At 50.8% G+C, this 24,497-nt stretch overlaps 1 non-coding gene and 1 pseudogene across 1 annotated transcript; one reads left to right on the plus strand and one right to left on the minus strand.

The window, feature by feature from the left end:
* Positions 1–49: 49 nt before the first annotated feature.
* Positions 50–123, minus strand: Trnak-cuu (transfer RNA lysine (anticodon CUU)). The gene has a single exon. It is a non-coding gene; the product is annotated as a tRNA-Lys (tRNA).
* Positions 124–16,998: 16,875 nt separating this feature from the next.
* Positions 16,999–23,443, plus strand: LOC144159503 (septin-2 pseudogene; annotated as a pseudogene).
* Positions 23,444–24,497: the final 1,054 nt, after the last annotated feature.

Below are 24,497 nucleotides of genomic sequence, written 5' to 3' on the forward strand. Positions count from 1 at the left end.
TCGGGCACACACTTGGCAATGGCAGCATTCCCGAAGTAAAAAAAAGCCGCGCCCCCGGGTGGTCTCGAACCACCAACCTTTCGGTTAAGAGCAGAACGCGCTAGCAAATTGCGCCACGGAGGCCGCACAGCAGCGGGGACACATCAGCATGTAAGCTCGAGTTCAACTAACATGCTTATTGTTCGACACTATTTTGAAAAAAAGCAAAAAAAAAAACAATTCGGGCCGTTATCGCGCCCGCGCTACACCAGGGCTATATAACGCGTCGTAGTGGGGTGGTATACAGATTAATTTATGCCCCTGAGGATCTTTAAATCCACCTGCAACACTCTTTGAAGTCTCTATATAAATGTGCGCTACCTTTATTTACACAACTAGAAACATCCGAGCCAAATATTTCTCATACACGTGCAGCGGGAGAGTCGCTAATTGCAGTGAAAGATGAATAAAAACCGTAAACACGCTCATTTGTCCGGAATTTGCCGTATTTTTCAGGGCTCGGGCGTCGAAAATTGAGCCTTAGCTGTTACATTGGCTGTGACTGCGCGACGCCACAGTTTCTCAAAATAAATACAGTGAAACCCCGCAGATACGTCCCCCGGACTTACGATGATTCGCCTCTTACGATGAATCACCGTGGTCCCGGCAAACTCCCCATAAAAACAATGCATTAAAAACCCCATTGATATGACGCTCGGGTGCACGCGGTCCGCTTCATACGACGGACCCTGCCGCGGATAAGCCGCCGTTTTCCCCATATTTTATATCACTTCACCGCCTCGTCCTGACCTTCTTTATTCTTACCCCCGTTTGACGCTGCTTGATGTGCAGAGGTCCGCAGGCGGGCCAGACCACTCGCTGAACAGACCCAAGCAAGCAGGCGGGTATTCGTGAGCGGGAGTTAACCGGCGACGGCCCCACGCGGCAGCAGTACGCCAACGCGCCAACCGCGGTAAGTCGAAGTTCAGGTGGCAGGTGGACCGTGAATTTGAAGCTCCCGTTGAGCCGCCGACGAACGCGAGAACACATACGACGCAACCCCACGGTGATGACCGAACAGCCGCTTTCCCCGCCCGCTCGATCTAAGTTTCTTCCTTTCACTATGCTCTTTCTCCCGATATCTTTGCTCTGATTATCAGTGTCTTTCAAGGCCACGTTGTCACTCCGCTCTTTTAGATGCGGAGCATCTCTTGCTCGGGGGTATGTCCCGCGGCGTCGGCGTCCGCACTCACACTACGCATGCGCAACTCTCCTCCTTCCCGCTCTCCAACAGCTGCGCGTTACTCTCTCCACTTCTCTCTATACCACCTGATTGCGCTTCTCCTGCCTTCTCGCTTCTGCTCTCGCGGCGCATGCGCTACTCTCCTCCTCTAGTCTCCTCTCCTTCAAGTGTGAATATAAAGCGGGTAGAGCGCTGCGCGCGTTCAGTGCAGTGCTTGCTTCGGTTGACTCCTTTGATGCTTCCGATGAAGTGTGATGGAAGCAACAGTCTCGTCAGTGAGTGGGCTGACGCAAGCACGCGTCAGCATCAGCCCAAACACTAATAGCAACGTTACGTCCACTCAAGACAAAGCCGCGAAGCGAAGGGCACGCGACGCTGAACGCAAACGCTTGAAGCGAGCGGCGGACCCTGAACTTCGTCAGCGCGAAGCAGCTTCGAAGCGTCAACGTCGAGCAGCGGATCCTGAGCTTCGGCAACGTCAAGCAGCGTCGGTTCGAGGACGAACCTTCGAGAACGGGAAGCCGTTTGTAAACGTCAACAACGTCTACATTCCCAGCTGGGGTTCCGTTGCGTTCCGTTGTGTTAGTAGTTCGGTTTGGGGGAAATGTAGGTGAACCCCGCGATGCTCCGCATCCTACTCAGGGTTCCCCTCGGGAAGATGGGGTAATTTTGTCGTTGCTAGAGTGCCTGAATTCACGTGCACCCGCCGCAAGGCTGGAGCAAAATACAGGAGGTGATGGGTGGAGATACATACCCGCTGGCACCGCCATTTTGGGTCACTCGCTGGCTGCCGCAGCAAGTCACTGTAGCAAGACCGCGCTATAATTTTCCGCCGCAACACGGTTTACTCGTGAAGGTTGAATTATCTGATCTATTTCGCATTGCTGGAACGTGTGGGACTATGTTCCAATCGTTGAGCACTATGACCCAATAGCGACGGCACGGGACCATTCAAAGGGTGTCTCCACCATGTACGGCAATGCCGTTTCTTGTTCATCTCGGCCTTGTACTGTCGCTCGTTTCGCTTGGCCTTGTCAGTTTCACACTCGCCTTTTCCCCTCTCAATTCGCTCGACCACGTCGGCCTGATATCGCGTAGCGTGCGGCGCTTGACTGGAGGGCTAGCTGGACACCATAAACGGGAGGGGGGCACGACATATGCGTTTCTTTTTTTTACTTGGGATTTCAGCTAAAGGTTCTCAAATCACGTGAGATATAGTAATTTACCAAATATACTAAATATAGACTAATATAAAGATATACTAAATATAGTAATTTAAATAAGTTCCTAGCCCACCTGTCGCGTGAGACCGTACGCGTCTACTAGGCCGGCATTTACCCGCACCGCGGTCGTACGACACCCCAGTCATACGACGCTTTCTCGCGGTCCCTTCAAAGTCGTATAATCGGGGTTCCACTGTACAATCATATGTATTTCATCAACAGCCTAGTAGGTCCGCCGCAGGACGAAGGCCTCTCCATGACCTTCAGCCGCTCCTGTCCTGGGCTGTTCTTTGCCTCCGAATTTCGTTATTTCGTCTCTGCGTCGAATTATTGGCCTTCCCCTTCTTCTAGGCCCGTCTCTAGGTATTCACTCTGTTACCCTGGGGGTCCACCGGTTGTCATTCAGCATGTACTGTAAATATGAACGAAAGGGAGAGGAAAAAATTCCCCGGAGCGCGTAAGTCTGCTTGCTTACGTTGTCTGAATGCGACAACATTATGGCTTCCCTGGCGGAACTGCACTGCTACATCGCGCGTGTATCATGCTGGTTCTATGGAGCTACAATAAACCAAATTTGTAGCTTCTCAATTCGGACTTCCAAATGGTCTGTGGACTAGCAACCAATGAAGACGAAGAATGGAAAGCAAAGCAAGAGACGGACACATGATGTAGGTGTAAAGACATCCTTGATAAGTTTCGCTCTTTGTAGCCATGCTACTTTCACATAGAAAACCCGTAAAAAAAACTTCAGTTCAAGTGACCCGAGAAACTTTTCCCGCCTACATGACAAAGGGCATGTTGGCGAGCGATACGCGTCTTCTCCTTCGTGTCCTCCTTCGAACGGGATATCTTCCCGTTCGAAGGAGGGGAATCGAACGAGGGCCTTGACTCTGCCTACCAATGAAAGACTACAGAGAAAAGTTTTTTTTTCTGTTGCAAGCGATGCGCCAAGTTTAGCTACTTCAACGCCTCATAACCCCACGGCAGCGAGCGATTTTTATTTTCTGCAGAAAAACAAAAATGAAGAAAACAACTGCAGGATGATGTAGAAAGCACCTAGTGCTTGCCCAGATCTCTCGTGCTTAAGCTTTTTCGGATTATTTTTGTTTTGCTTTCGGGTTTTTTTATTGTTCGACTACATCTAGTGGGACCGCCGCATTGCCCCTCTAAACAAAATCTTGCGTACCCCACCTTTCTAGGGTCGGGGTCTATTGCGCTTACATGACATCAACAGCGAAGCAAATAAGCATTCCTTTCCTATTTAGATGGTGTCCTCGCCTGACTTACTAAATAAGGAGGAGGTCAAAGTTAATATTGTTATTATGCATGGTTATACACCGCTGTAGAAGCATCGTAAATACGCTCTTTCCCCGTAAGAATATAAAACAGCAGGATTCTCGTAGTTAAATCATGGCAGTTTACACAGGAACAGCTTCCTCAACGTAGCCTCTATAAAAAATGCAAGCGTACGCACCTAAACCCACCGATATATACGTAGCATTAGCCGCAACAAACTGATAGCAATCCCGTCATGGGACCATAGGCCCAAAGGCATGTTTATTGGGAACGGCGAGTGGGACCTTTTAAAAAATGGACTGTGCCAGGACTAAACGCGGTGATGTACTCCGCTGACTACGATGAAAAAAATATCGCAGTGTTGCAATTTTTTTCTGCTGAACAAACAACCAGCTGTTAGTTTGATTACTGTTCAAGTTAAAAAAAACAGGTTAGAGTAAAAAGGGGATACGTTTTGTGCAACTAGCCGTGCCGCAACACTTAGGAGCTCCTCAGCCCAACCAGATGCTGCCCAGCGAGGTAAACGAGGGGCAGCTGAACTTGCGGTCGATGTGCAAGCGGAACTCTGCCGGCCAGCACCATCGAACATTCCTGCACGAGGGCGACGTCAAAGTGGGGTACATGCTTCACTTTGGACGGGGAGCAGTATGTGTCTTACACTTTCTCCTGGCCCCAGTGGCAGTTTCCCGCAGCACCTGGGCCTGCAGGTCTTCAGACACTTTCTCTGCAGTCTTGAGCCCAGCCTGTAAATAATGTGAACGGGCACGTTGGTCCTTCGCCGGCTGTGATAGGTCCCCCGTGGTCTTTCGTCCAGCCTGCGGGCCATGCGAACGGGCGCGGCGGCCATCCTTCGTCGGCTGCCAGAGGCTCTTCGTGGTCTTTGATCTGGCCCGCAGGTCGCGCGCACGGGCACCCCCGGGCTCCGCTGTCTGCCGGAGGCTCTTCGTAGTCTTCAGCCCATCCTGCAGGCCGTACGAACGAGCACCGTCGTCATCCTCGGGCTGCCAGACACTCTTCGCGATCTTTTGCCGTGCCTGCCGGCCGCGCGAGCGGGCTGTTTCATCCTTTGTCGGCCACCAGAGGTCATCCACGGTCTTTTTCCCAGCCTGCGGGCAACGCGAACGGGCGCCATCACCCTCCGCGGGCTGAGAGAGGCTCTTCGTGGACTTCATCCCAGATTTCTGGCCGTACGAACAAGCACTACCGTCTTCCACCGGCTGCCGGAGGCTCTTCGTGGTCTTTGACCCGTCCTGCAGGCCGTACAAAAGGGCATCGTCATACTCCATGGCCTGCCACGGACTCTTCGTAGTCTTTTGCTCAGCCTGCAGGCCACGCGAACGGGCTCGTTCGCCCTTTGTCGGCCACCAGAGGTCATCCGCTGTCTTCATCCCAGCCAGCGGGCCGCGTGAATAAATATTGTCATTCACCGCCGAATGGCAGGGGTTTTTCGTGGTCTTTAGAGGTGCATACGGGCCCTGTGGACGGGTACGATCGTACTCTACCGGCGGCTGGAGGCTCTCCATCGATATTAGCCCAGCCTGCGGGCAGCGTGAACGGGCGCGCTTGTCCTTCCCCTGCTGCGATAGGTCCTCCATGTGCCGCGCCTGAGCCTCGGTCAGGGTTTCCAGGCCGTGTATTAGTTTTGTGTTGTCGAGCTGCAAGCACTTCTTGCAGACAGAAAGGTCGCAAGAGCGGCAAAAGTAGTACAGGCCCTCCGAGCTGTGATGCAAACAGGCCATGACTTCTTCCTGGCGTATTATGGAGCCCTTGCTTGCACTTTCCAGCCCCTCCATCTTGAATACCCGGTGGCCCTCGAAACAGCCCATGAATTTATGACCCATCACACAGTTACGGCACAAAATGCTGGCACAGTCAAAACACCGTGCCACGACCATGGATTCTGTCTTGTCGCAGCGTTTGTTGTCAATGCGGTTGGCTCCAAGAGGTGAATTTTTTCCGGTGTTGGAGATATCGTGGTGCAATGGAATCCCAGCTTGACCTCTAGGTGGCATGGTGGTGCCATGATTGCACTCGGGACAGCGAATTTCATCTCCGGCGCATTTCCTTTTGAGGCATGGCTCGCATATTGTATGCTGGCACTTTAACGCATTATGAGTGGCGAAGGTTTTGCGACAGAGTCGGCAATTCCTGCTTTTCTGGGTCTTTGACTCAGAGCCGCCGCAGCCGCCTCTCTCATTCCCAGACGGATTTTTCTCACTGTCACCCTCTCCACCGATGCGTGATGCCATGATATCTTTCGGCAGCGAAGAGGACGAGCTGAGCGCAGAGTCTGCCGTTGTGTCAGACATAGCGTCCGAGGCAAACGGACTGCTACCAGGGGTCTGTCTATTCGGTCATCAGATCGCCATCGGAAAGCGTGCTTGCGGCTGCGGCTTGGACGCACTTACAGGGTGGATGAAAGATAGCAGGGCACGTATTGCACGCGGGGTCTCCGGCCGTCTTCAATCAACGCTCGCTCGATGGCATGCAGGTGCGGTGGCGGCTGCGGCACATCCCCGACCGCCGAGTTCAGAATGTACGTTGCCAATCAGGCACGAGGCTCGTGGCGCGCAGTTTGTTGCGTCATCGTTGTCCCCTTCATACGCTGTAGCATGTAGTCATGTAAATGAAGACGGCGAGCTTCTATGCCTTACTCCAGAGGGTCTACTTGTTCACATACTGATTGATTGAGCGACATGTAGTGTGATTCTCGATTATCTATTCCAGATGTGCTGCGCACCAAAACGATCATCATTATTGCTGTCGTCATGCGAATGCCGAACGAGATTGGCCAAAAAGAAATCATTGGAGCCGCTTTCTTTGTCAAGGGACATCCCGTTTCCGGAACGATACAGACGGCACTTCATTTTTTTATTGCGAGAAATTGCCATAATGGCATAAGAGGAAGTTTTTAAAGGTATAACATTGTGCCCGTTTTACGCAAAAATCCAAGAAGAGACCGGTGCTGGGGTCCCCATATCCAACGCTTAAGATCTGGGGGTCTCCTAGGATGGAGCCCTGTGCCTCGGAGGTGTTGAATTCGGGCGTTCCTAAGACCTGGGAACGTCCGCAACAGGTGTTCAACGTCAGCTTCTGACGCAGGAGTCACACAGAAGGGGCAGGTGTCCGCAAACGGGGCGGGATAGCGGGCAGGCCAAGCGTGGGTAAGTGCTAGGATAACGCTACCCCAGCTCGAAGCCTCCGCAACAGGACCTGCTGCCAGCGAGCGAGCACACTGGGGAGGTCAGTTCCACGCAGTGGAAGTAGAGCACGCATGGCGTGGTGGAGGTTCTCCTTTTCCACCAGCAGTTCTTCTCCGGTGGATACTGAAGAAATGGTAGTGGCCATGGGAGGTCTCTTCGGTGGCGGACGCGATCTGCCGCTGTGTGGGCAGGAAGCATGTCCCGGTGAATCCACAACACACAGGCAGGGCATAATCGCGGGAATGTATAGTGCGAAACGTCAATTAAACGCTCTGATATATTTTGCCCTGAACACAAAGCAACTTAAAAGATGCCAAACTACTTTTATTAACGCGATAAGTGTGCAGGACGAAAAATTGCGTGGAACTGATATAGAAAGACATTTTGTGCATAAAAATACTTTAGTGAACAAAAGCAATTTAAATTGCACTGGTTCGAACCCAGCAAGCTTTCGTTAGAGTCGCGGACGGTAAATAAATGCCACGGAGCAAAAATTTGTTTTTAGCAGTTGCTAAAGAAAATATCAGTAGTGCTACCAGTGAACCATTAGAGGGTGCTATGTGCATATCGGTTCTGCTCTGCTCGGGAAACGGAATATTGCCTTTGTAGATGCGGGATTGACCTAGCAATAAAATGTTGCCTTCTGTATAGGCCCTGTCCGAGCGACATCCCTTTGGCCGACAAGCGAACCCGCCTAGCAAGGGACATCTCGTACGGAGTTGCCGAAGGAAGGCCCAATGTCAATCATGTAAGCGCCGACATGCTACCACGATGTGCAGCTATCGCAGCGCTAAGAGACCTTCGTCGGAATCGGCTGGAAAAACGCGACAGGCAGCTATACACATCGCCACACGCAAATCAGCCATCCCGCGACTCGTCAGCGACGTCCTACTACAGACGTTTAGGGCATGGATGACGACTTCGTCCCATTGCTGCTACGTACGTGGAGTTTTTGTTAATGGTAGCCAGCGGACATTCATCAGAGCAGACGTCGTCGCTAAGCTGAAGTTAAAGGCGATTGTCGAAGTCGATCTGGCCATCAGTGCTTTCGGCCGATCTGGAGGTCCCAAGAAGAAGTTTAAAGTCGTCGTCAGAGCGACCCTTCGCAGCCGACATGACAGCACGTCTGCTGAGGTCGAAGCCATCGTGAAGCCATCGTTTATTTTCCCCCTCAAGGTCATTTACCAACCAGCCCAAGCGGGCCTCATCCCGTCAATTTTAGTGGTCCGTGGGTAGCGCTTAGCGTTTAGGGAAGCAACGCAGTGCATAAACGCAGTGCCTAAACATACAATATCGAGTTGGCTCTGCTAAAGAAACACGACCGGCTTTACAGGCGCGGCCACTCGAGGAAAGACCTGTATTCCATCCAGCGACCATGTTGCAGATAACGAACTGTTGACGCAGCCGGCGCGTATACGGGCAGTAGTGGCCCGAGCAATAGCTGGACAGCGCTCACCATCATGTGATGCTAAGTTAATTCTCGACTTCGCCGGCTTGTATGCGCACTAAAGAGAGCGCCGGTTCTGGCAAAACGTATCTTATCTATATGCGTCAAAATAACCACGAAATGTGGCAGAACAGTGATGAGAATGGCAACACTGATAAAAATGTACAACGCTCGTAACTTCTGTTTTAGATGCGACGCTGAGAGCATCTCTTGTCGGCGGCCCTGTCCTTCTTGCGTGCGTCCGTCGTCGTCGTCGGCGTCCGCACTCTCCTCCTCTCCGATAGCGAACACTCTCTCGCGAGGGGCATTGGATTGAATTCGATTGGATTTGCTTGGTTTGGATTGGATTTGGATTGGATTGGATTAAAGTGGGTTGTGTTGGATTGTGTTGCGTCATAGCCGCGGCAGACGCACTGGCGCCGGCGCGTGCCCAGGTGAGAGCGTGTGCGGCCCAGCGCGCTCTCACTCCGCCGGTGGGCGGCGCTGCGCGCGGTGCTGCGCATGTGCAGTACTCTCTCTCTCCGCGGTCTCCTCTCCTTCGGGCGCGCTGCGCATATACGCCTCGAGATTCGCGATCGCTGCGCCGCCTGCCGCCGCTTCTCCGCGGCGTTTGTGGGATTAGCGCTGCGTTGCTGATAGGTGGTCATGCAGTGTTTTGGTTCTCTTTCGCTTTTCTTTGCCTCTCCGCGCACTAAACAACTTGTTATGGAGACGTCTGTAAGTTAACTGCACGTTTAAGGCACTTAAAAAAAAACAGCTGCGTCTTGGTAGAGCGCTCTAACGCCAACAAGAGCTGCCCGGGGAGGCGGTTCTGCGCGCTTCTTGGCCGCTCTTGCGGGCGTCGGCGACGGCAGCAGCATATCACCGCTGTCACCTTCGATCACTTCAGAACAAGTGAATTCTATTTATTGTCGCCTCGTTTAGACCTGATATTGGCACTGTAAGAGGTTGGTTCGTTTTGCAGCGCAGACAACAAATGCGGCTTTGCTTCGAATATGTACGTCGTAGAAAAATATGTTTCGGGGATGTGATAACCCAATAGCTGACAAAAACTTGTGCCTTTTATGGGAGTATAAGCCACGCGAAAATGTTAAGTACATTCAAAGGCTGTGCATTGTCAGATATATGCCCACTCATGCCTTATAGTAAGAACCAAGGTATATGTAAATGAAACCACGGGAAAATGAATGGTCTGCAAGTCAGGAATAAATATAATAGTCGTACGGGAATGAAAACAAAAAAAAGAGTGCAGCCTCTGAACTGCTAAAGACGTTAAGACGTTTGTTTGAGCAAGGCAGTATTCACCAGACCAACTAGATGCGAAATGCACTATTTCGCTAGACATGGGGGGTGGGGGGGGGGGGGGGGGTGAGGAGGAGGACGCTCAACTATCGTTGTTTCCAAATGTGGAGCGAAATCAACGAATGAACGTTTTAGTAATCACACACCCAAGCTGCGTGTTCACTTTTCGTTTGTTTTTCGCCTTCAACGAACGGCCGATCACTCGGCGGACGCATTTTTTGAAGAATACAGGGTAGGCAGTTCACAAGCGATACGAGGTGTCGTTGGAAGAGTTGATTGATTGATTGCAGGGTTTAACGCGCCGACGAAACGGAGACGATGAGGCACGCCGTAGTGGAGGGCTCCGGATTAATTTTGACCACCTGGAGATCTTTAACGTGCGCCGAAATCTCGTACTCACGGGCTCGTTGGAAGAGTGTCGTATCTGATAACAGTCTCTGATTTCGGTTTATGCTAGATTCCGCAGTCTCCCTGTGTCATATGACGATGTTTTGAAGAAGAGTTTGGTCACGGACGCGGATTACTCTATAAGCTCATCTTCGCGCTTCTGTAGAGGATAAATGTAACCCATTAATCTTTGCGAGCGCTCACCTCGGGACAAGACGACACAGCATTACATTTGTCCTCGTGTGCTGACTCCGGAGTGTAATTTTGCATTATCCATCGTACTTCTTTAGTACAATGTTTGTGAAATCTATGCCGCATTGGCTTGTTCATGGTACTGATCAATATCTGATATGTGATATTGGCAGGCGTAACTTGCGTGCTGTCAGGTATGAGTGCTCCGCTGGATTTTCTAAGTGCGCAAAGTCTATTTACATCATAGTGTGTATGGCCGCTACATGACCATCGGAGGAAACACTGCTTACGGAGACACTGCCACTAAATTTCAGGGCAGCGGAATTGCAATCAGCTGCATGCAAATGCTGGCTTCGGGACGCCGGCTTGTGACACACCCTCGGCGCTCATAGACATCTCACTAAGATCGCGTCATAAACGTTTATACTCTCGTGAACACACCACGCTTGCAAACAGAGTGCCTGCTCCTCATTATTCGGTATTTCGAACGCGGACAAACGATAAATCGCTGTCTTGAACGAGCCCCAAAAGCAACGGCGACAGGGGGGAGCGGGCCGGGGACTCCCGCGCCTGCTTTCGAAACGGGCCGCTAGGGGGATTTCAGTGGCGCAACTACAGGCCGCGCTCGAGGCGTATAACCGGTGTGCCGCTCTCTGGCGGCCTTTCGGTCGACGGTTGCTCTCCGCATGCGCTTGAACCCCCCTCAGCGTCGCATCACACCAGGGTTCCCGCGAGGGGAGGTGGGCGTAATTTTTTTAGTAAAGCAGTTGGATGCCTGCACCCCTACCACCCCTACAATTTACTTAGTACAAGTTTCAACTTTCTGCAGTTGCTATTGTTGAGGGCTTCCGAAGTCAAGTGTGGTTGGTGTAAAAAAATGAACTGGTGAAAATTTGATCAAAGCTGTGGCGTAAAATGTGTAAGTATTGGCGGACCTGCCTCTGTCACTTCTGCAACGTTGCAATGGGCTTTTAGGAAAACATTCTGTATCTAGGTCACGAGTTTTCTAATAGCACAAGGCACGTTTAGAGGGTCAAAGAGTAGTGAAACACGAGTATTGTGCAGGACGACCTTGAACGAAAGAAACCGCCGTCAATATGAAAAATAGTGATGACCCATGTGATGCCGGGACATCGATTAACGTTGAGAGTAATCAGTCAGAAGTCAAGTTTGGCATGATAACCGTCCATCAGATTTTAACATCAATTTCCGCCATGAGAAAACTGTGCGCGACCGCAGTTCCAAATCGCCTACCGACTAAGCACAATGCCATTCAGAAGACTGCCTTGATCTTTCCGTACAAGTTGCAACCTTTAGAAGGAGCCCAAAACCATCGCGTGATACAGAGGACAGTTATGGGCTTTCGAGTTAATCCCTGAAGGAAAAAAATCCACAGAAATTCGAAGAATCATCTATTACTGCGTAGCATTGTTACAGCGCTTGTCTACATCGTAATTTCTTTACAGGCAGATTTGGCTATGACTAGGCAAAGTAGTTGGGTTATTTTATTGTTTTGAAGTTTTATTTGGTTTCTTTTCGCCATGTCACTCACACAATTACAGTGATTAAGTGCCGTTAGTTCGTCAAGTATGCATTTTTTTTCATAGTGTAGGGTCGGCCCGTTTCCGCGATATTTTTATTCGTGTTTTCGTCGGTTTTTTCTGGGCTTTTTATTTTATCGTTCGTTTTTTGGAGACATATAAAATGCGTATTTTTATGTTGTGTGATTGTTTTCGTAAAATTTCTATTTTATTGTTTTATTTATAACGAAAGTGTTTTATTCCGGGGTAGAAGACCTCAACGACGTCACATCCGTCACGGAAATGACATCGCCAGAAAAAGTTCCAGTGTCGCGGCGGCGCTTCGTTTCGAGCCCACGATCACTCTGGCCGCAACGGGAGGTGTCAGACGCTCTTGCAACTGGGCTATGACTCACGCCTGCTTACCTCTGCGAACGCGCCTTATATCTTTCCCTATAAGAATGTCTATTCAGATGGTGCTGTCGTCTAGGAGAGGTGAAGCGAAGTAGTGCGTTGTGACGCTAATGAGCGCCGCGATAGTTGGGGCTACTGCTGCGGGCCGCGAACTCTGCCTCTCGCGTTCCGCAAGCTGAGCTCTTCGCAACTCAACCGTCTCATGTACACGCCGCGGAGCACGACCCCAGTGGTCGCACCTTTGCCGAAGCGACCCGCCAGCAGGACTTCGGTCTCAAAGTACACCCACAAAACAGCTGCCGACCCGCAAATCATGCTCCTTTCACTGCAGCGGACCGTGACTTCACCAAACGATTCGCTGACAACCAGTTCGGTTTCGTTTGCACGGTTTGCGAGCGCCTGTGGTTTCAGTCGGATTTACGCGACGCTCCGGCGCGTGTAATCCAGTGTATGCGTCTAAGGGTGTCATTCCGACGAAATATAAATAGCGATGTGCAAGTTCACATCGATGCCCAATAAACATTCAACTGCTCCTGTGAAGGCACATTTCACTTTCGTGTCGTACCAATTCCTATGAAAGAGGGATCGACCACATTTTTTTCGAAGTTCGCTTCTACCAATTTACGCTATTATAACTGTCAAATGTGTTACTTTGGCCAATTACCTATTTTTGCGCAAATGCAGGGCGTTACACGGTCCTCCCTGGGGGGTTCTCGGCAAAGTATGCTACGTGTTAAAATGCGTCCATGCACTGTGCGCAGATAGTTAACAAGCGAAGCTGTAACGTGCTGCCGTTGTTTGCCCGTGTGTCACTCCTTATGGTTCTCTGAAGCCTGTTGTTGTGCCCAGGCTGCAGCATCGGCATGGCGTAGACAAGCTCGCCCCCGTTTTTGGTCGCAGGGTCGCTGATCGTAAGCTGCCTTCTGCTCGGGAGTACGGATGATGCGTGGCCTATACCCATTTCGGAGTAGCGTGCGGCCGGGGTTTGCCACCGTCGCGTTGTACTCTGCAGCTCGCCGTTATCGTTACAGCTGTGCTTCACGCAGTTGCTCACTGCGCGCGCGCTCTGCTGCGAGAGAAACGCTTCACCACTCCCATGCCTTTACGTGCAACTACTCTCCAACCTAGTTCTTTTCGCGCATGCGCATGGGGTTGGGTCGGAGCAGTTTTCTGCGTACACAGGACCACCGGATTTTTATTTCACCTAGCCATATGAGCTTCGCTTTAAACACAAAAGTCAGGACGGCACACTTCCCCGCCTAAATAAAGCGAACGTGAATAATGCGAAAGTCAAATTTAAGCTCATTTCTTTTTCTTTTTTTCTTTTTTCATACTCACTTAATGCTTAGAGTCGCTTTTTCTAATGCTCAGTTCTTTTTTCTTTTCTTTTTTTGACAGTCCGAATTATCCGTGCCTCCAGAAAAAAACTGTTATCAAGGGAAGTCCTTGGAACTTTTAGGGGTACTAGTGGTATACGTGTTTTACTGGCGCAAGTGCGTCTAAGGACAAAGAGCGCCAATACTATGGGACCCTCGGGAAGATGGTGGTACGTGTGAGGCCAGACATTGTGCGCACCTGACTGCTGCACGACTAATATGCCTCAGGTCGCACAGCGAACTCCATCAATAAATTTTTTGGCACGAAAAGGCGTTTTTGCTGTTCCCCAACTTACCTATTCACCGCATCGCAGTCGCTGTAAGTTGTTCGTATTCCCCTTCTCGAAAATCATTGAATGTATGCAGTTTTGGTATTTTGGGTATTCTACCAAAATCTGACGATAGCAGGTCGTCTTCACATAGCAGGGCCCCTTCGAATGACAAGACAAAAAAGAAAACGTCGTAAAAGGCTCAAAGTTTCCATTTTGCCCTTTTTTTCGGTGAAAAGTGATTGGTCCTTTTCAACATCGGTATTTTAAATTATTCTTATCCTGCACACATGAACGAACGGCGTGATTTTGTCTCCTGGGGTGGAATTCCGAATTGCGTTCATTTCTACAACGTGAGTTTAGCGTCCGTTTCAAGCTATGGCGTAGTTTCGGTTATCGGACCTCTGACTTGCATACACCAACGCCCGCCTCCCTTGCGTTGCGTCACATGCTTGTCGTCTGCCTTCAGTCAATCAGGGCTCACTGAGTAAGCACTGATAAGGACGAAACTTCGAATTCCTCCCCTATGGACAGTACAATCTGTGAAGTAGAGAGTTATAACAGAGCTGAGAATCTGTCCCGGTACGGTACCCGGTACACCTGCGCATGCGCCCGACCAGTTTTTCTGCCTCTGCGCACACGCAGTAACGCCCGTCGCCTACCGAGTACCGTACCGAGACCGGTTCTCCGCTCTGCTATTCGCCGCGAGATCGAGCTATAGGGTGTATTCATTGGGCTTTGGACGCGCGGCGGCGCTACCTGCGCGACGGCGCCGACGCCACATGTGCGGTTGCATTACGCCGCGCGGGCAGCGCGTTTCCCGACGCCAAACATGGTTTGCGGCGTGGTGTTGGCAAAAACGTTCGTGTGGACGGCGTTTTTTCTGAGTGATTCGTGGGTTTGCGAGTAACAAATAGTAAACATTGTTTTCGCTGCGAAATTCTGGATGCGCTGTTCACGTCTCCTACAACCGCAGACCCGAAGCAGGCCGAACAGCGAAAGCAAGCGCGCCGGGTTTTTTTTTTTTTTTCGAAGCGAAGGCTATAGGGGAGTGCTCTAAGACGGTCTGACCGCGCGACGAATGCAGCTGTCCAATGGTTTGACAGGCGCGGCCAGCGGCGTGCATAACCTGGTCCGTTTCGGCGATTTAGCACTATCTCAATGTCATCCCCGAGCGCCGATTTTCTTATTTCCTGCGTTGCTTGAAACGACCGAGGCTCGAGTTGGGAAAAATTCCCCGCCCAAGGCTGTGACGATATTTGATGAGGTGGTGGCGTGTGAGACGAGGAGCTGGTTTTACCGTGCCACCCAGGCATGTTGCGCGCTTCTTCAGGAGTATGAGAGACGGTGAGGTGCTCTGGCAACAGTCTTCTGTGCGTCGAACGCACGAAGGTCGTCATTTGAGCTCCTAATGAAGCTGAACAATTACGCACAGGGTCTGAGTGGAAACGATCGCGAGGTAAGTACGCAATAAAATTATTACGTCCCGGGGCCCACCTGACATGAAACGGGCGCCAACAGTTTCGGTACTGATCAGCCAGATTATCGATAACTTCTTTGCAAAGTCGTCGAATGAAGCCAAAACGTCTTCAAGCACTGCCCTAGCCGTCGCTTCGAAACAGCAAAAGGGCAAAAAAAAAAAAAATACCCGGCGCGCTTGACAGTGCGCTAACAGTGGTTGGTCTTCTGTGGGATAAACCGGGTGACTTCAACCGGTGGGTGCACGAAGACCGCTACTGCAGGTCGCTGCTGAACTTTTTACACAAGACCGGACTCCATGCCTACCTTTTTTCTTGTCCAGTGTCGTCAATGTCCTGGCTACCTGTAATTTTGTACCCCTTCTCTCTCTCCTACATACTGCCATATCTTTTCATCATATGCCGCATGACAAAAATACGAAGCAAAAAATGGTAGTCCAAGAAGGACTATCGTCTTTTAAAAAATGGCTCAAGTTTAACCCTTCTAAACCTAGTTATCACGAGCGAATGCAAAGTCTATGCACATAGTGTGTCGTGAAAGGTGGCCTTTGCTTGAGATTTCGCAGCCTACCATCTAGCTATATCGACTGGATGACTGCATTCATCTTTCGCTTGCGCTGAAGGGCACGCACAAGCAGCTCATCCGCCGCGCCATCGATGGTGAGACCGAGGAACCAAGTGCCAGCCCGCAAAGCAGCGCCCTCGTATGTGTGCATCCTGTTTCTCCAGTCTTCGTTTATGTTAACTCAAACAGCGCGCAGTGTTTTCTAATATCAGTTGATAAACCCTCACTCAGTCAGGTGGTTCGCTTGCCTTGAACCGCACCCGCAGACGACCCAGCCACCGCTGTGTGATAATGACGAGACGAAAGACCCGTTTCACCCTCGCCTAGTTACGTGCGTGGTACCGCACCGGTGAAGCTCCGAGTAAGCGAAGCGATAAGAAAGGCGCTGCTTGCCCTTACTTCGCGGGCTGAAGGTCATTGCGATGCGATGAATGGCCTTGAAAGATGTAACGTATAGTAGTAGGGCTTTCGCTCTAACAATTCTTCACAATTGTGTGAACCTTCTTACGGCGTTCACTGTTTCCGCACGTTACATTATCATTACTGTCGTTTTGTGACCACACTGCGCATCGTCTGTTCCTGTTCATCATACAGCCTGATTTCGCTCAGTTTTAATGATTGTCACTAATTGCGTTTCGCAGTCTTCCGAAATTGGCCCGTAAACACAATTACGAATTTAAAAGGAAGGTGAAATATGTTTTTAATGCGATACGATTAAATGGCACATTGAGCGGAAAAGCCGGTTCCTGAACTCACGTGACTTCAACGCGCTCCACAGCGCGTGCGTCACGTAAGTAAAACGCTGGAAAAGGGACACGACGCTAGGCAACGTCTGGGCCACGTGAAAACCGGACAGTGCATCAGGCAGGCGTCACGCTGGTCTCACCTAGCAGTGCAGCAGCCACCAGTCTGCTCTGCCCAGCAGTTTTTTTTAATTGCGACAGATTGCCCTTCGGCATAACAGGAAGTTTTAAAGTTACAACATTGCACCCATTGCACGCCAAAACCCAAGAAGAGACTAAAGTGCTAGGGTCCTCACATCCAACGCTTAAGATCTGGGGGTCTCCCAGGACCATTTAAAGACCATTGTTACACTTCCCGCTTGGCAGGAAGTGTAACAATGGTCTTTAAATGACCTCACTCGGGAGCGTGGCTCGCTGCAACTTGGCCGAAATGCGGGCGATAGGCCTCTTCTGAGGAAGTGACAGGGCAGTCAGGGAATCGACGAGCGAGCCTCCTCCGACGCTTGGCGTCCACTGGCAGGTGTGTTGCTCCGAGAAGAGTGCCGATCAAAGATGCCGAGCACCGACTTACGCCACTCCCCGTGCCCCTCTGAGGGGGAAATCGGCTTTGCGACGCTGCCGGAGCAAGTGCACAGGAAGTCCGTGAAAAGAGGATTCGATTTCACTCTGATGGTTGTAGGCGAATCGGGCCTGGTAAAGTCTACGCTCATCAACAGCCTCTTTCTCACCGATTTGTACGAAGAGCGGAAGGTCCCCAATGCTGAAGATAAGATTGACCGAACAGTCCAGATTGAGCGCAAGACCATGGAGATTGAAGAGAAGGGAGTGAGGTTGCGGCTCACTGTGGTGGACACGCCAGGGTTTGGGGATGCTGTCAACTGCGAAGAGAGCTGGCGGTCCATAGACCGGTACATAGACGAGCAGTTCAACCAGTTCTTCAAGGACGAGAGCGGCCTGAACCGCAAGAACATTGTGGACAACAGGGTCCACTGCTGCCTCTACTTCATTCCGCCCTGGGGACACGGACTTCGGCAGCTGGACATAGAGTTCATGAAGCGGCTCCACCAGAAGGTGAACATCGTGCCTGTCATCGCCAAGGCTGACACGCTCACTCCCACAGAAGTGCGCCAGATGAAGGACCGGATACTGTGGGAGCTGGAAGAGCACCAGGTGACGGTGTACCAGTTGCCGGACTGCGAGAGTGACGAGGACGAGGAGATCAAGATGCAGGACAGGGAACTCAAGGAAAGCATTCCGTTTGCGGTCATCTCGAGCATTCAGCTGGTGGACATCAACGGTCGGCGTGTCCGCGGTCGACTCTACCCGTGGGGGATCGTCGAAGTGGAAAACCCGAAGCATAGGGACTTCCTCAAGTTGCGGACCTTCCTTATTAGCACGCACATGCAAGACCTGAAAGAAGTGACCCGTGATGTGCACTACGAGAACTATCGTGCCCAGTACATCCAGAAGATTTCTCAACAAGCGGCCCGCGAAAGGGGGAAGCAAGGCAGAGATTCGGTGACTACCACGTACGACGGCATCTCGGAGGCTGACCGCCTGCTTCAGATGACGGACGAAGAGCAAGATATCCGGCGCATGCAGGAGATGCTGTCGCAGATGCAGACGAAGCTGCGCCCACTGCCCTGCTCACAGTTTGTTCCATCGCCTTACGAGAACGGGTGCTGGGTCGTGCTTCTCTCTTGGATCCTCCACACGCTGGTGCCGAACAAAATATGTGGAGAAAGGGACGAGCCGCGAAGACCCCTCCCGATGATGCCTTTAACCGAACACAGTTGACGATGATGATAGTGGGGCGCGAGAGAAGGATACTCACTTATTTCACAACATCCTCCCCCACGCGACAATGATGAGTATGGTTCGTGGCCAAGAAATTGTTCAGTCAATGGAGCGCTAATTTCATGTCCGAGTGGGCCAAAAGAGTTCGAAACCTTGCGCCTTCCACTTCCACCGATGGTACCGATGCCTTGGCGTTGGAGGAGCCATGAACCAAACTACTGCGGCCACTTGATGCAGTCTTGTGAGGAGACCAGTTGAGCCTCTTTTCCCTGTCGTGGTTGCAGGTATTACTTGGTGTTCGCGATTCACGCCGTTTTTATTGATGGCAGCCGGATGCACGAGGGACATATTGGAATTAAACTTTTCTTTCCAGGAGATGATGCGTGCTGTAATTCTGTAGGCTAATTCAGCTCTGTGCCTTGGCTCGCGGCGTCCTGTACGCCATTTCGCTGAAAACGGTCGGCGCCCACGAATATGCTTCCCTTCCGCAACCTTTCGGTTGGGGCACCGATTCTCTCGGAGTGGAGGGGAATTGCGATTTAACCCAGCTTCCAGGTCCTTGGTCTTCGGACGTTTTCTCCTGGCAGTTTTTTCTTTGCTTCGCTTGCACTGATGCTTCCTCTGGAACATACATGTTAACACTGGAGGACAAAGTGGGTGACGTCGTAACAAAGATCTCTTCCCGTCTTCGGCCAGCGAATCGCTCGAACGCACCTTTCGCTCTCCCCTCTTGCAGTTTTCTCCGTCATTCAGTTCTCCAAGACTTGGGGTGCTCTTGGGTATTACAGGTGATGTTAGGTTGTCTGTGGTCGAGTCGTTAATTATCTCGTTTGCGTGCGCTGGTCTAAACGTGGTAGGCATCAGTGCCCTTCGATCTGATAGGGTGATAACCTCGTCGTATTTGGTCCCTTCGGGATCGGACACGAGATGGCCGGTGACCAATAGCGTTACCCCTTCAAAATGTACGTTCGTTTTCGTCGTAACTTGCCCCTTATCATTCACTGCTGAAGCATTCTGATTCGTGTCCGAACTATGGGTATTCTTCCTGTCTTTTTCCATGTCTTGTCGGTGCTCGTGCAGTTCTGCGTCAATTCGACCTTTATAAGAAGCAATAAGGTTCTGTCGGGCTCTCTGCACTTGGACCATTTCAAACTCAGCCTTGGCCTTTGCCATACAAACTAAAGCGTCGAACTCGAATGCGTCTTCAACTTCGACTTCTAATTCATCAAGGTCCACGGTGTCTTGAACTTCCCGGTTAATTATTTTTAGTGCGTCATGATTCTCGTTCAAATTACGAAGAAGCTCTTTCAACTCACTTATTGAGGGTCGTGTCATTGGGAGGTGGTCATCAAATTGGCCGATGATGTTCGTGATTTCTAGTCGGACGATGCGCCGCCTTTCGAGGAGGGCCTCCATGGTCCGGTCCAGCGTCAAGTCGCTTGTAATAGCTGGTGACCGGGCTCAGAAGGCGGAAGACGGCGTCGTCTCCGCATCGGTCGTGTCACTGCTCACGGACATCTCGTGCTGTTTCGGGCAGATATCTGTTATGGCTGGGTTTGTTCTGTCTTCTTCTAAGGCTGCCCCGCTGTTCTCCGAGTCGGCGTCTTCCTGTGCGGCTTCATTCCCGATCTCCAGAGGTGAGGATGCGGTCGAACAGAAGCGGAATACGCTCGCTGTAGCTCACCTCTGGAGGTCCCTTCTCCCGGGTTTCGGCACCAAAATATGTGGAGAAAGGGAAGAGCCGCGAAGACCCCTCCCGATGATGCCTTTAATCGAACACAGTTGACGATGATGATAGTGGGGCGCGAGAGAAGGATACTCACTTATTTCACAACAGGCAGCCCTGTGCCTCGGAAGTGTTGCATTCGGGCGTTTCTAAGACCTGAGCAAGTCCACAACAGGTGTTCAACGTCAGCTTCTGACGCAGGAGCCACACAGAAGGGGCAGGTGTCCGCGAACGGGGCGTGATATCGGGCAGGCCAAGCGTGGGTAACTGCTGGGGATGAGGCCACCCCAAGTCGAAACCTCCGCAGCAGGACCTCCTCCCAGCGAGCGAGCACACTGGGGAGGTCAGTTACACGCGGATGTCCCGGCAAATGCACAACATATGGGCATGGGTAGGTGCCCATAATCGCGTGAATGCATCAAGCAAGGCTTGTACACATCCCAACGCGACGTAAATCCCGAAACGCTGCCGTTGAGTCTGTGAACATTTCCAGCTTGAATCCACTTGTCAATGTCGATGCAAGTGGCTGCAGACCATCCCGAATAACAGTAAGTTCTGCTAGCAGGCTAGGTAGAGCACGGATGGTCTCGTACAATGAGGTTTGGTTCAAGGCAGGGTAAGGCGGACACTTCAAGGAAGGCCGTAGTGACGATTCAGTCGTATGCCCCTTCGTCCACGAAAGCCCGGGCAACCGGTTGCGTCGCAGGCGCCCTGTCAGGAACACGAGCGACGGTGTCCGGGGGTGATGTAGGCCAGAGGTACGGACGTGGAGCCTTGTCAGAGGCTGCTTGTCCGTCACCTGATGGTACAGTGAGGGCGGCATCGTGGAAGAAAATGCTGGCATGGTATCAGGCGGCTGACCCATGTACGCGGCGAGAGCTGCCGCCTCTGTAACTAGTTCACGCACAGCAGGCGGGCGGAACGACGCTGATGAATGATTTCATCGGGGGTGTTTAATTGGGCTTCTGCTTGCAGCTGCGGAATTGGCGCTAATCGGTGGAAGCCAGTGATGGTGCGCATGGCGGCCCTATTAATCATCTCAAGCCGATGGAGCTGCGTTGGAACTGTGATGGAAATGTGATGGAACTGTGCCTGGTACATGAGCCTTGGCTGTAACACGGAACGTACTAGGAGGCGGGCAGTCGTCCAGCAGGCTCCGCCAGACTTCTGAGAGATACGGCGAACAAGGTGGAACAGTTTTCCGGCTTTCTGTCAAGCAAATTGTAGCCACTGAGCTTTCGACCCTGAGGCCGATATCTCTAAGCCTAGAACCCGAAGGTGTCCGACAATGGAAATGGCGGTACCATTAATCTGCAGGACGATCAGAGATACTGCAAGAGAGCGACGGTCCCAAGCGCTGGTCACTGGAAGTGCAGCAGTCTTCTCTTAAGAGAGGGCGAGGCCCACCTACTCCCACCATTTCTGGCTGTCAACGCTTTCTGAGGGCACTCGGCTTGTCTTGGCAGGTCTGGATGGACTGTCCATACAGTAATGTCATCCGCGTGCATTAAGAAATACAGGTCTTGAATAGTGGCAAGGTGCCAGGCTAGCGGCATCAAGACGATGTTAAAAAGTAGCGGAGACAGAACATACCCTTGTGGGACGCCGCGCACTGGTGTGAAGGAGCCGAAACTCCCACCGTTGATGTGTACGGAAAATGAGCAGCGTTGTAGGAAGTGCTGGACAAAGATACGGACTTTGTCTTAGAGGAGGAGACAACTTAGGACGTCTAAGGTGGCAGCATGACTAACATTTTCATATGCCTTGCATGCGTTCATAGCTAGAACAGTCCTAACACGGCTATAACGGCTGCACCAACACCATAGATGACAGGTATTCCAAGCTATCCTCAGTACCAAGATGAAGCCTGAATCCGATTTGCGCCGGGTGATACCATTGAAAAGTATCAATCCACCACTGAAGACGTGTGGCAAGCATCCGCTCTAACAGCTTGCACAGCGTAGATGTCAAGGCGTGGACGCAAGTTACGAAGTTCATGTGGTGGTTTCCCGGGCTTTGGGATGGGAAAAATATCCGCCCGAAGCTACGATTCAGGGATTTTACCGGAGAGCCATACCTTATTTAAGGAGTCCAGAAGCATCGTGAGAGCTGGGTCGTCAATATTTTTGTACATCTCGTAAGTAATGCCGTCGGGACCCAGAGCAGTCCATAGTTTAGCTTGATCGATCGCGGCCAAGAATTAAGTCGTTGTAAAGGGTGACTGGATTCCCGAAATGTCTTCGTGAATTGGCGGTAAGCCCACACTGTTCGGCAGGGGAAACGGAACCAGCTTAGCCAATGGCACGGCATCAAAGGCCGGAAGCAAGGCCCGGACAACGTCGGGGGCGAATTGTACCGGATCCTTGTTTGATGCAATACAAGCGCTGACTGCTGCTTCCGGAGGGCGACTGCCAGATTCCATGGCACGAAAAGTGCGCCAGGCAGACGCCGTTGAAGATGACGGACCGAGAGAGGCGCACCAGTCAAGCCAGCGCTGCCTGGGTCGTCCTTTCTCGTGCCGTCTGGCAGCAGCGGTAAGGCGCTGATACCGGAGCCTGGCAGGTATCGATGAAGGGTCCCGGGTGGCAATTACTTCGGCTTGCTTACGTTTGGACCAGAGCTGCAGGAACTGCAGATCGGGATTTGCTAAAACTCTCTATTATCATTACTGTCGTTCTGTGACCACCCTGCGTATACGCACCACCACCACCACCACCACCACCATCATCATCATCATCATCACATCATCGTCGTCGTCATCGTTATCATCATAATGAGGGCTGCATTCTACCCCTTCAAAGCGATCGTATCAACTGACACGGCACCCCATCCGACCGCTGCCTTTACTTGCTGTGAGACTTGCCGAGACGCAGCTGCCCTTTTCCGCTCTTTTTCTTTTTGGTAGGATCTGCACGCGGCGGCGGCGAAGTTGGCGATTTTTTTATCGCCACCGATTATATATTAATATTATCGTTATAATATTATCAAATCCACCGGTCAGCTATATAACATATTTTATAATCAGCATCCCTATAGCAGGCTTCTCTGTCTACAAAACCGTTATTCGAGAAAGTAAGCTTTTACGGAGGCCCGACGAGGCGGGTATTTTCTGTGATTTTTTTTCGTCTCCATGCCTCTTATATCAATCTTAAAGTAACCAGTTATCTGCAGTTACAAGATTATTACAATTAAAGTCCCTAATTTTGAGAGTTATGCAATTTTGTGCAGATATGTGCAGGCAGATCCCGACGATATCATCTCTGACCACCGTTTGGAAAAGTAGGAGGAATCCGAAAAATGCGCTCGTGATGGTCTTGTCATTTTGACATGCATCTCACAGAAGACATAATCGTTCGAGAACATAGACTCGGGGCATATGTAGAAAATAAAACCTGACCGGCTATCCTAAAATTTTTGTAATTTGAAACAAAATGTAAAATTCTGTTGCAAATAGCGAAACTAAAAGGCACAGGGGTCTCTATCAGTGGGAATTCTGTCGTGAAACGCGTCAGTTACGATACGGTAAAGCTGGCGTGTAGACTTACTGGCTGCATTCTAATAAGTTTACAATCAGGAAAAAGTACATCTATAGCACAGCCACTGACAATGTATGCGAAGTTGAATTTTGTGGAAGCACAAATGCCACTGATAAGAACGTTTCATATTGTGTACAAAACACTGTACAAAACCCGAATCCATTTCAAATTAGAATACGCATGCGCCATATGGCATCCCAACTAAACTGCGGTTTACTCGCGCTCTTGAATCTGTCCAAAACCGTGCCGCTCTTATAATCGTAATCGGGCATTGCCGGTGTCTCTTGCAACCTTTCATACCGCTGCAAATCCTGTCGTCTTCGTTTGTCCCACAAAATTTACCATCATAACACTGCTTTAAAAATCACTCAACTCCCCCCCCCCCTTCCCCCACCATCATGTGTCACCTCAAATGGGCCATTACAGCAAAGTTGGCGAGCCACATTGTCGCACTGACGACTATAATGAATCTGTTATTGCAAAAACTAGCGTGGAATGTAACCACCTTCCTCCCACCATCGCTGTCATCACTGATGCCACTCACTTTAAAGCAGCCATTCATACCGCTCTTTGTTGAGCCCAAATTTTATCATTTATTCTTTTGTCTGCTTGAATGCTGTAATTGCAAAAAAAAAAACTGCACTTTATGAATTTATTCCACCACTGCTTTCTGTTCTGTCCTGTGGACCTTGAAAGTATTTTAAACAAACAAACAAACAAACAAACAAACAAACAAACAAACAAACAAACAAACAAACAAACAATAAACAAACAAACAAACAAACAAACAAACAAACAAAC

Source organism: Haemaphysalis longicornis, unplaced genomic scaffold, assembly GCF_048455015.1.
Source record: "Haemaphysalis longicornis isolate Haplotype H1 unplaced genomic scaffold, Haemaphysalis longicornis Haplotype H1 scaffold_1, whole genome shotgun sequence".
NCBI lineage: Eukaryota > Metazoa > Arthropoda > Arachnida > Ixodida > Ixodidae > Haemaphysalis > Haemaphysalis longicornis.